Raw genomic sequence first — 11,374 nt, 5'->3', positions numbered from 1 at the left:
TGTCACAACGGTTCATCGATACATATGCTATTGTAACAGTATAACTTTAGACCGTCCCCTCGCCCATACCCGGGCGCGAACCAGGGACCCTCTGCACACATCAACAACAGTCACCCACGAAGCATCGTTACCCATCGCTTCACAAAAGCCGCAGCCCTTGCAGAGCAAGGGGAACCACTACTTCAAGGTCTCAGAGCAAGTGACGTCACCGATTGAAACGCTATTTAGCGCGCACTATTCCACCGCTAACTAAGCTAGCCGTTTCACATCCGTTACACTATGATGCTGGTAAAGTTGTCTTGCACACCTACAGTGCTTGTCATAAAAAAAGCTAGCTAGCTCATGGATGCAAACAATGTTCTTCCCCAAAAACATAGCAAAACGTCAGTCTGTTTCAGTAGCTATTGTTAGCTACCTATATAGCTAGGTGTCCACATCTAAAATAACCCTAATTTACAAGACAGTTCTTATTTGATTATTGGTTGTTGGTCCCATCTATATGAAGCTAGCCACAATAAGGGTTAGCCTTCAAAATACAAGTATGGCATAATTCTACGCTTTTTATTAATTTGCATCACTGTCAATTACCTACTTTTATTTTGAAGCCAAACCGCAAATTCCATTATTGTGCCTAATCATAATCCTTCCATTATTGTGCCTAATCCACAACACGGTCCGCTCGTGCCTCACTAGCCAGATGAAGCTAGCTGGCTGCTAGGGCAAAAATTTTAACTAGCTGGCTAGCTATTTATTTTCATAAACTGAAGTTAAATTTCAGTAGGTGAACAACAAGTGGCAACCTAGCTAATACTTACTCACAAGGATTCTTAAATCATTGCTAAGAATAATGAAAATGACTGCAGTTTCTACTGGTCATTGTTTTCCAGCTGGTTGTATTGGTGCTAGCTAGGTACCAAGCTAAAGCTAGCTGCCCCAGAAGTTGCGGTCGAACATATGATGCTTTATTACCAATGCGGTATTGCAAACACATCGTTTGTGGCAGGTGTTTGGTTGTTTGTAGACTTTTTTGTACAGCTTTGACAGTGCTACTGTATCTTTTTTGACACGCAAAGACCCAAACGGCGTTCCAAAGTATGGTATGTATTTTATGTATGTCGTGAAGCTAATAGCAGTGACGCTATTACTGTGTAACTTCGGTAGGGCAACATCTGAAAAATAGCGCACTTAGTAGTGTGTACCGGTGCTCGACCAGTCGACGAAAGCCAATATCGCCCACGACAGAGTACGGTTGATTTTTCAAGGGCAATGAACCCTATTATCTTGGCTTTAATGGATTTCGCCTTTGAGTTGTCTCACTAAAATGTTCTTACTCTTTCAAATGACTGCTCGGCAAAATTTTACGTGGCGTCATTACCTACGTTATAAAGGTATGCACAGTAGCTTTGACATCGGTTTTTAACATGTGTTTATTAGGCTACAGATGAAATAAGTTAAAATGAACTTCACAGGGTGGTGAAAGTGATGTGCTTGATACTCATTTCCAACAAATATTGAATGTCTTATTCTGGTGACAATTCTGGTCGACGCAGTCAAGCATCAACCATGTCACCAGTTTGGTGTAAACACCCCTGGTGGGAAAATGCACCCACCCAATAAATTGTCAAAAGCCAAAGTCAGTCTCCATCTCCACTAACCTGTAAGGATTTATTTCCTATTAATAATGTAAAATTAACAGCTGTACAGAAAGACTTATGTTAAGGCCAAATTAGAGGAGAGACTTCTTGATGCAATTAAAGCCTTTTAAATCCGGGAAACAATTAAAAAAATATTGTTGGATATTATTCATCCTAATCAGACAGTTTTTGTTTACATGGACAGTACATTGGAGAAAATAAGACAAGTACTGGAAACAAAACACTATGAAAAATCGGGGAAACAAGGCCTGGTATTCGTAGCTGACTTTGAAAAGGCTTTTGATAAAGTACGACAGGAATTTAGATATAAATGCCTGGAATAGTTACATTTTGGATAATCTCTTTTTAAATGTGTTAAAGTTAGGTATAGCAAACCTAGATTTTAAAATAGTAAATAATGTCTACTTCTCAAAGTATTAAACTGTTGGAGTAAAATAAGGTTGTCCACTGTCGGCATATTTATTATGGCCATCGAAATGTTAGCTATTAAAATCAGATCCAACAATTTATATCAAGGGCCTAGAAATCCAGGGCTTAATTAAAACAAAGGTGTGGTTGTATGCTGATGATTCATGTTTTCTTTTAAATCCACAATTTGTATCCCTCCACAGCCTCATAGATCTACTTTTTCTTCCCTCTCTAGATTACAACCAAATTATGCTAAATTTACTATATTACGTATTGGATCACTAAAATATATAACTTTTCCATTACCGTACAGTTGACCAGTAAAATGGTCTGGCGGTGGGTGATAAGGACATACTCGATATTCATATCTCGAAAGAAAAATCATCTCATTTCAATACATTTTCATAGAAAGTTAGCAAAAATAGATAAGTTCTTGCTACCGTGGAAAGGAAATACCTGTCTATTTGTGGAAAAATCACCCCTTTAGTCATATCCCAGTTTACTTATTTGCTTATGGCCTTGCCTACAACTAGCGACTTGTTTTTTAAATTATATGAGCAAAATATGACATTTTATTTGGATTGGTAAGCCTGACAAAATGAAATGGGCCCATTTTATATAATGAATATGAATTTGGAGAAATGCGTAAATATTAATGCATTAGACCTCTCACCAAAGGCTTCAGTCATACAAAAGTTATACTTAAATACGAACTAGCAGATTAGTAAGAATGTCTCACCCCCTGTTCAAGAATGGTCCTTTTCCCTTTAATCAGATTACAACCTCTTACTTTTGGTTATTTGAAAATGAAATAATCTAAAAAAATATTGCTATTTTTAGAACAAGCCATAGAACGTTGGTTGCAATTACTGTTTAATCCACCAGAAAAAAAACAGAAAAATTATTACACAATTATTATGGTTAAACTCAAATACACAAATGTATAAAAAACTATAATTTTGAAAAAATAAAAAGATAGAAACTTTGTAATTTATATCTAGGCAGAGTTGCAAAGAAAAATCCATATCTCAGACTGGCCAATAATAAGAAAATATTATGATGGGCAAGAGTTTCTCAAACTAGACACACTAATGTACTGTGTCCTCTTGCTCAGTTGTGCACCGGGGCCTCCCACTCTTTCTATTCTGGTTAAAGCCAGTTTGCGCTGTTCTGTGAAGGGAGTAGTACACAGCATTGTACGAGATCTTCAGTTTCTTGGCAGTTTCTCGCATGGAATAGCCTTCATTTCTCTGAACAAGAATAGACTGACGAGTTTCAGAAGAAAGTCATGTTTCTGACCATTTTGAGCCTGTAATCGAATGTTGATGCTCCAGATACTCAACTAGTCTAAAGATGTGCAGTTTTATTGCTTCTTTAATCAGAACAACAGTCTTCAGCTGTGCTAACATAATTGCAAAAGGGTTTTCTAATGATCAATTAGCCTTTTTTAAAATGATAAACTTAGATTAGCTAACACAACGTGTCATTGGAACACAGGAGTAAATGGGCCTCTGTAATGCTGATAATGGGCCTCTGTACGCTTATGTAGATATTCCATAAGAAATCAGCCGTTTCCAGCTACAATAGTCATTTACAACATGAAGAATGTCTACACAGTATTTCTGATCATTATTTTAATGGACAAAAAATGTGCTTTTCTTTCAAAAACAAGGACATTTCTAAGTGACCCTAAACTTTTAAACGGTAGTGTATGTCAACTAAGCTTAAAGACTTCTTCTCACGTACCTAACTGATTACATTTAAACTAGGCTTACAGTGGGTCCTTTGTTGAAAGTGTATGTAAATGAATTCATTTCAGTTTCTTATTCTCGTTTATTGCATCTGCCTGTATTTCTGGACAGAGTATAGTCTATGAACTTTACTATGTCTAAGCCTAATTTTGTGTGTGTGGAATGGGACACATGATTTATACAGCTATGGAATTCATCATGAGGAAACAAAATGAATCCCACTGTAGTAAATGTAAATCAGATTATAGAATTGTATGATTCTCCCCCTGAAAAAAGCATTAATCAGGTTTTTAATCCCATAAAAACAATCACCACCGCACTGTATAAAGTATTGTCGTTATGGGACAGTATTGTAATATATTTTTTTATAACTAAACCAAGACAGACCACAGCCTGCCATTTCCAATCGGAACAAATGAGTAAAATTGGGCAGTACAGGCAAGGAGGTGGGCAGAGCCAAGCATGAGCTTGTGAGATCCTATTGGCGCGATCTAGCAGCGTCTGCATATTTCCGCTGGGGAACGCCTCATCTGTGAAATGCGCATGTGCAATAACTCAATTCGCATTTGCACTCCATCTTAACAAAGCAATTAAAAATAAATCAATTTAATTCCATCTTCTCCCACTGCCAGACAGTGGGCTTCCTCTCACTATCATATTTGGTAATGAGTGGAAACGCCAAGCGAATGCTTCACGTTTATACATCTGGTGAAAATCTGTCATATTGTTCAATCTCTTGTAGTGTACAGTTTTGTCATAGTTTCATTTTCTCTTCCTGCTACCTCATCAGTCGAGCAGAGCAGATGAGTGACTCACAACCTGCAGGTTTCCATAGCAACCCCAGGCCTTCTCCACTTTGACTAGCTTTATTAACCGCATGAGAACGTTAAACTTTCCCCTCAACAGTCAGATGGAAACATTACACTGGGGAGCGCCTTTATCAAAACCCATGAAGATGTTGACGAATACAGTACTGCCTACACGTGTGTGTGTGTGTTGCTCAGTTGTCTGGGTGGGGGCTGCTCAGTGACCCCAGAGACACTCAATAACATAACAGTATGAAGTGAAACAATAGTAATTTCCCTCTTCCCAGTGGCTCCCTTAGCCTCTCACCTTAGATATAAAACACTACATACACTACATGACCAAAAGTATGTGGGCCCCTGCTTGTCGAACATCTCATTCCAAAATCATGGGCATTAATATGGAGTTGGTCCCCCCCCTTTGCTGCTATAACAGCCTCTACTCTCCTGGGAAGGCTTTTCACTAGATGTTGGAACATTGCTGGGGGGACTTGCTCCCATTCAGCCACAAGAGCATTCGTGAGGTTGGGCACTATGTTGGGCGATTAGGCCTTGCTCGCAGTCGGCGTTCCAATTCATCCCAAAGGTGTTCGATGGGGTTGAGGTCAGTGCTCTGTGCAGGCCAGTCAAGTTCTTCCACACCAATCTCAAAATACAGTTTTCTTCTTTTTCTCCCCAATTTCATGGTATCCAATTGGTAGTTAGTCTTGTCTTATCGCTGTAACTCCCGTACGGACTCGGGAGAGGCAAGAGCCGTGCGTTCTCCGAAACACGACCCAACCAAGGCGCACTGCTTCTTGACACAATGCCCAATTAAGTTGAAAGCCAGCCGCACCAATGTGTTGGAGAAACACTGTACACCTGGTGACCGCGTCAGCGTACACTGTGCCCCGCCCGCCATAGTAGCCGCTATTGTGCGATGGGACAAGGACATCGCTGTCTGCCAAACCCTCCCCTAATCCAGATGGTTCTGGGCCAATTATGCGCCGCCCCATGGGCCCCCCTTTCGCGGCCAACTGCGACATTCTGGACTCGAACCCAGAATCTCTAGGGGCACAGCTAGCACTGCGATGCAGTGCCTTAGACCACTGCGCCACTCGGGAGGCCCTGAAATACAATTTCTGTATGGACCTCGCTTTGTGCACGGGGGTATTGGAAGGGTCATGGTGAAACAACAGAAAAGGGCCTTCCCCAAACTGTTGCCACAAAGTTGGAATCATAGAATCGTCTCGAATGTCATTGTATGCTGTAGCGTTAAGATTTCCCTTCACTGGAACAAAGGGGCCTAGTATGAACCATGAAAAACAGCCCAGATCATTATTCCTCCTCCAACAAACTTTACAGTTGGCACTACGCATTGGGGCAGGTAGCGTTCTCCTGGCAGCCGCCAACCCCAGATTTGTCCGTTGGACTGCCAGATGGTGAAGCGTGATTCATCACTCTAGAGAACGCCGTTCCACTGCTCCAGAGTCCAATGGTGTCAAGCTTTACACCACTACAGGCGTGTGTGTGGCTGCTCGGTTATGGAAACCCATTTCATGAAGCTCCAGACGAACAGTTATTGTGCCGATGTTGCTTCCAGAGGCAGTTTGGAACTCTGTATTGAGTGTTGCAACCGAGTACACGATTTGTATGCACTTCAGCACTCGGCGATCCCGTTTTATGAGCTTGTGTGGCCTACCACTTCACGGCTGAGCTGTTGTTGCTCCTAGACGTTTCCACTTAATGGCAGAAATTTTACTGACTGACTTGTTGGAAAGGTGGCATCCTATGACGTTGCTATGTTGAAAGTCACTGAGCTCTTCAGTAAGGCCATTCTACTGCCAATGCATGGCTGTATGCTCGATTTTTAATACATCTGTCAGTATCGGATGTGCCTGAAAGAGTCTATTTGAAGGGGTGTCCATACATTTGTGTGTGTATATATAGTGTCTTAAAGCTTTTGGCCTAATTGCATACAGCACTGTAGCAAATGCATTAGCTTAACATGTGAGTGTGTCTAGTGTGACGCTTCAGAGGCTTATGGCATGAAATTCTTCTCTTAGAGATGATGTGTGGGCATCAATTCATCACACCAGCCCATGATTTCTAATACAGGTTTCATAAATGGCATGCAGAATTGCATAGGCTGCCCTAGTTTTCCTAGAATACCATGTAGGCCAGAGCTGTCAAAGCCAGATCAAAGCTGTTTTTGTCTCCTTGCAGCAGAAATGGAGAACTTCCTTCAAGTGGTGAACAAGATATCTTATAGCTACCGCTACTGTACATTGCAGGATAATGGTTTTACTATGGCCAGTCTGGCATGACTGACAGATAAGTGGGGTAAAGATAATGTCCCAAATTACACCCTATCCCTATATAGTGCACTACTTATTTTTTTTCAAAATAAGTTCATTATGTAGGGAATAGGGTGCCATTTGGGACATACAAAATGTAAGGCATTGGCTAACATGTCAGGAAACATCTGTGTCCTCGTTAAATAATATAGCTTTGCCATGTTATCAATATTTAATGGATAAATTAATGGATGTACCTTGTCATGTTGCCATAAGGCAGTGCTGAGTGTATCTGCAACGCAACAATGTGAAGCACAGGGTGCCCTTATCTGAGAACAAACATTCTCCATTCTGAAAAATCATCAAGGTCAGGCATGTTACATTTGATCATAGAATAAATGCAATGCAGTTGCCTACAGAGCTTTTGAAGGAGGAACAGAAAGTTGGACCACACATTCTGATGGGTGACAGATTGCCAGACTATACTGAATGGCAAAAACATTCTGTACATGCAAACTGTTGTATTACTTTGTTCATCTTCAAAATCATGGAGCCTATCCCTGGAGAGATTCAGGACAGCTTTGGGACTTCACATAAATTGTTGATTGTTTTTTTGTGTGTCATCATGCTGTCCTCTTTCATTAGATACATATTTGTTGTAATAATTGTGGCAAAGAAGGGGGCCGAGTGATACATGGCAGATATGTGAGGGCAGAACTAATAAACGGGCTCTGCCCTCTCACTAAGGGCTGGCCAGATAAGGAACTACAAAGCACAAAATGTCTGACCCAAAAGAGAGCTAGAAACTACAATCCACAGAAGCAAGGGGAACGCTTGCAAGGTGGGGCCGACCCTCGTATATAAGGGGTCAAGTCACACCAGGAAGAAAGGAGAGCATGGAGCTGTGGACCTGTGAAACATTGAAAAGAGAAAGTGATAATATATCTGCAGGATTTACTGTGTATGACCTGGACTGTCTGGACTTACCTGTTGTCTGTTTTGGACCCTGATCTATCGAGAACCTGATTTGTGTATCGAACCCTGCTATCATCGAACACGCCTGCGTCCCGGAACGGTCCAGGATGGATAAACAAACATTCAGGTGCTGTCCTGTTGGAAATAACTCTCTGGTGTGATTTTGTGTCGGTTTCCCACTTAATTTGTGTACAAACTCTCCTAATCTTGAAGATAATTGTCACATAATGTTTGATAGGAGATCCTATAGCAAGGCTACAGCCGCCATTGGAAAGATGAAGTGAGAGTACAGTGGAATATAGTAGATCTGTAGGTCTGGTTTGGCCTGGGTCTCTGGCTGGTCACATTTCTGAATCAGAGAGCTGTGTGGAACTCTCATCAGTGAGCACCACTCTGTGTCTATGGGCCAATGGGCTGCCTCCCTCTATTGGGGAAAATACTACCCTGTAATGGCTGGTCTGATGTATCTATTTAGCTACTACTCCTTACTTCAAATACAGTGGGGCAAAAAAGTATTTAGTCAGTCACCAATTGTGCAAGTTCTCCCACTTAAAAAGATGAGAGGCCTGTAATTTTCATCATAGGTACACTTCAACTATGACAGACAAAATGAGGGAAAATAATCCAGAAAATCACATTGTAAGATTTTTAATGAATTTATTTGCAAATTATGTATTTGGTCACCTACAAACAAGCAAGATTTCTGGCTCTCACAGACCTTCTTTAAGAGGCTCCTCTGTCCTCCACTCGTTACCTGTATTCATGGCACCTGTTTGAACTTGTTATCAGTATAAAATACACCTGTCCACAACCTCAAACAGTCACACTCCAAACTCTACTATGGCCAAGACCAAAGAGCTGTCAAAGGACACCAGAAACAAAATTGTAGACCCGAACCAGGCTGGGAAGACTGAATCTGCAATAGGTAAGCAGCTTGGTTTGTAGAAATCAACTGTGGGAGCAATTATTAGGAAATGGAAGACATACAAGACCACTGATAATCTCCCTCGATCTGGGACCACGCAAGATCTCACCCCGTGGGCTCAAAATGATCACAAGAACGGTGAGCAAAAATCTCAGAACCACACGGGGGGACCTAGTGAATGACCTGCAGAGAGCTGGGACCAAAGTAACAAAGCCTTCCATCAGTAACACACTACGCCGCCAGGGACTCATCCTGCAGTGCCAGACGTGTCCCCCTGCTTAAGCCAGTACATGTCCAGGCCCGTCTGAAGTTTGCTAGAGAGCATTTGGATGATCCAGAAGAAGATTGGGAGAATGTCATATGGTCAGATGAAACCAAAATATAACTTTTTGGTAAAAACTCAACTCGTCGTGTTTGGAGGACAAAGAATGCTGAGTTGCATCCAAAGAACACCATACCTACTGTGAAGCATGGGGGTGGAAACATCATGCTTTGGGGCTGTTTTTCTGCAAAGGGACCAGGACGACTGATTCGTGTAAAGGAAAGAATGAATGGGGCCATGTATCGTGAGATTTTGAGTGAAAACCTCCTTCGATCAGCAAGGGCATTAAAGATGAAACGTGGCTGGGTCTTTCAGCATGACAATGATCCCAAACACACCGCCCGGCCAACGAAGGAGTGGCTTCGTGAGAAGCATTTCAAGGTCCTGGAGTGGCCTAGCCAGTCTCCCAGATCTCAACCCATAGAAAATCTTTGGAGGGAGTTGAAAGTCTGTGTTGCCCAGCAACAGCCCCAAAACATCACTGCTCTAGAGGAGATCTGCATGGAGGAATGGGCCAAAATACCAGCAACAGTGTGTGAAAACCTTGTGAAGACTTACAGAAAACGTTTGACCTCTGTCATTGCCAACAAAGGGTATATAACAAAGTATTGAGGTAAACTTTTGTTATTGACCAAAACTTATTTTCCACCATAATTTGCAAATAAATTCATAAAAAATCCTACAATGTGATTTTCTGGATTTTTTTTTTTCATTTTGTCTATCATAGTTGAAGTGTACCTATGATGAAAATTACAGGCCTCATCTTTTTAAATGGGAGAACTTGCACAATTAGTGGCTGACTAAATACTTGTTTTGCCCCACTGTATCTTCTATAGTCATCACTACAGCTTCTGATTGGAGAAGAGGAACTCCTGCTTTACTACCTCAGTATTGGTTGGCTGGGGAGTTTTTTTAATGCTGAGGTGTAGAACCGAGGTACTTTGAGTGCACAATGCACATACTGTAGCACTCCAGGACCAGGGTTGGTTGGTTACCACTGCACTGTGTTTGCCCAATATCCTACCAGATGTGAGTTCAGCTCCCAGTGTTGTCTTTCATGAGGGCGAGTTATGGAAAGATTTGGAAGGCTGTGTGGAGGTGTTTTGTTTTGCTCTGTCAGAGCATTCCTTTTATTTGTTGACTGTATATAAAGAGCTGTATTTGAGATGATGGGTCATGGGTGCTGTCACAACACTCCTCATGGGGGCTGTCACAACACTCTCTTCACAACAACACTCATCATGAAGGGTTTGTTTCTGCCTTTCAGGACCATTCCAAACACAGTCATACAAGTCCCAGTGCTTTACTCTGCCTGCAGTATGGATGGGTTCCATATTGTTTAAAAAATATTATTTTTTATTTTACCTGTTTGAATGAAACAATTTTAACGTGTAAGAAGTGGGTATTTACTTGTTTACTGAATGCCTTTTCTTACTGTAGGCTCATTAACCATTAATTTGTTAAAGGTGTAAAATGATTCTAGAGAGAACAAGCTGCAGCTAAGAGTGTGTTAATGTCTGGCAGCTTCCCAACTAAGTCTCTCTGTCTCTCTCGACTGTTGCAGTATGATGGAGGCTGGCTGTGGGGTTGCCGCGGTGATCGGGAATGCTGCCTCAGGACCACAGGGAAAACCAGGAAGTGGTGACGTCCTTGAGGGGTGAGCTATTCTCTCACGCGCCACACTGAACCGGTGCTATGTCAGCTGACCAGGACTCTGCAGATATCACACCCATAAATATAAAGAAGACGTGTTGAGGTTGTGTGTGTGGGTGATTGTACGGGCATGTGTTATGTGTGTGTGAGAGTGACAGGGAGGAAGAGAGCGATAGCGAGAGGAATTCTAAAGACATTAGAGATGGCTATACTATATCATCCCATTGTAAAGGGTTGTGATGACACACATGATATCTTCTCAATCAACTGTAAATATTCTGCAAAACAACCAGGCCTAGATAGGATAGCTCTAATTTAATCACAGATCTCCAGCAGATGAGATGAGCTCATTCTTTCAGTGCCAGTGTTCTTGTCCTTATTATCAGCAGATCTCATGTCTGAGCCCAGGAAGGAAGGAGAAATCTCAAGGATCCACTCTTCTTCATTGTACCTGAGAAAAGTTTGGCTGAAAGGACTTTTCTTCCTCTGCCTAGCCCACTGACTCCGATTTCAGCTGCAGGTTTTGTGAGGCAATCCCTGGTGGGCCCAGGATGTGTTTTACTGTATGTAGGCTAGGCTATACTCCTCTCTGGAGCTTTCTGTACC

The sequence above is a fragment of the Oncorhynchus clarkii genome, chromosome 24 (assembly GCF_045791955.1).
Source record: "Oncorhynchus clarkii lewisi isolate Uvic-CL-2024 chromosome 24, UVic_Ocla_1.0, whole genome shotgun sequence".
Lineage (NCBI taxonomy): Eukaryota > Metazoa > Chordata > Actinopteri > Salmoniformes > Salmonidae > Oncorhynchus > Oncorhynchus clarkii.
The sequence above is the reverse complement of the archived record's forward strand: the minus strand, read 5'-3'. Positions refer to the sequence as shown.